The sequence below is a fragment of the Prionailurus viverrinus genome, chromosome C2, assembly GCF_022837055.1.
Source record: "Prionailurus viverrinus isolate Anna chromosome C2, UM_Priviv_1.0, whole genome shotgun sequence".
Taxonomy (NCBI): Eukaryota; Metazoa; Chordata; class Mammalia; order Carnivora; family Felidae; genus Prionailurus; species Prionailurus viverrinus.
Genome location: NC_062569.1, coordinates 103884291 through 103885938, shown reverse-complemented (window position 1 = coordinate 103885938; position 1648 = coordinate 103884291). Strand labels below are relative to the sequence as shown.

The following is a 1648-nucleotide window of genomic DNA, read 5'->3' as shown; positions in this document are numbered from 1 at the left end:
ATGGGGGAGGGTCAGAGAGAGGGAGACACAGAATCCGAAACAGGCTCCAGGCTCTGAGCTGTCAGCACAGAGCCCGACGCGGGGCTCAAACTCACGGACTGCGAGATCATGACCTGAGCGAAGTCGGCCGCTTAACCGACTGAGCCACCCAGGCGCCCCTATCTATCGATCTTAACCAGAACATTTATTGTGTGACTAATCGCTGAAATCCTTAAGATGAACTCGATGCCTCAACTGCTGCCATCGTGGGTTGATGTGTTGTTCCTTCATGGAGTCCAGGCCTGAATCTGCAGTGTACAACTTTTAGATGCCTCATTCAACCAGTCACAGTGCTACTTCGTCTTTTAGCCTTGGTGCTTTGGTTACACTTTCTCTTCCACTGGATAGGACAGCCACATTTTCCACAGGCCTGCTTCTGAAGGTGGTGGGCCTTAGAGTCACAGCAGAAGCACAATGTGTGTGTCTTATTGTGACACTTTCCAAATGATGATGTCCGCTTTGTCATCTTGTTTCTGTGGCTGAGACCAAAGAGGCGAGAAGACAAGGCACCTATTCCTGATACTCTTCATTATGCTGTGAACATTCTCCTTTTTAATGGGCAACATGTGTTGTCTCAGTGGGTACAAAATGACAAAACAGGAGTAGAAAAATGACCCCTGATTGTCAAAAACCAAGACAAAGATGCTTGAAGGACTCAGACCATAAAAATTTTGTCCTAAACAAAATTCGGGGAATATTTGGGAATGCATACGAAAAGCCAGGCTACAGTGCCCCCTATTAAATATTCTTTAGATCTTTGGTGAGGAGAAAATATAAAATAATAAAGCTGAAAGCTAAAATTTCTGAAAATTATCTATTTTTCTGACCATTTCAGGTACCTGATCCCTACCCTAACCTGGTCCAAACACAATTTAAACCTTTATAATAAGTGGAAATCAAGAGGAGTGCAACCCTCTGACATCAATCCCCACCCCACATCCAGCTCTGGAGTAGAATCCAGGAAGATACAAAGTTCATACTTTCCCCCATGTCCTAAGGAGCAGTAGAGAAAACATAGTTTCCGTGGGCAAAAGTGGGATGAAAATAGTATAATATATTTAATGCTCCTAGGAAGCACTTGGATGTGGCACAGAAACTTGAAGATGCCTTTCTATAGGGATAAAAAGACATAGCTGTGACTTGAGTGAACCAACAGTTGAAGACCAGAAGGACAAGGTCAACAGCATGGACTGTTCACTTGTACTAATTACTGTAGACATCCATTTTGATTGTTTGTGCCTGTGCCATTTTGATTTTTAGATATTTTTAATGTATTTTGGTGATTATCCCTGATCACTACAAAAGTAAAGTTGATATATGACAATACACACCGGATTCTGTCCTCTTCTACATTGGCACCCATTAAGTTTCTAGACAGGTGAAAAAGAGGATGGAAAAGAGCTCATAAATTGAGATTACATTTCTATGACCAGAAGAATGGCAATCTCAAATGGAATTCAAGTTCAGTTACAGAAAAATGACGTTACACTCCCTACACACCTGACAGTGTGGACCAAGAGTCATATATATGTACACACATTTTATATACACGTGTACGCACTCCCTAGAGTTTGCAGCAACATGTAGTAGTGGCCCTCTATGTAGGTTC

General features: G+C 42.3%; 1 pseudogene; it reads right to left on the bottom strand.

The window, feature by feature from the left end:
* Positions 1–211: 211 nt before the first annotated feature.
* On the bottom strand, positions 212–505 carry LOC125175476 (60S ribosomal protein L37-like; annotated as a pseudogene).
* Between the last annotated feature and the right edge of the window lie 1143 nt (positions 506–1648).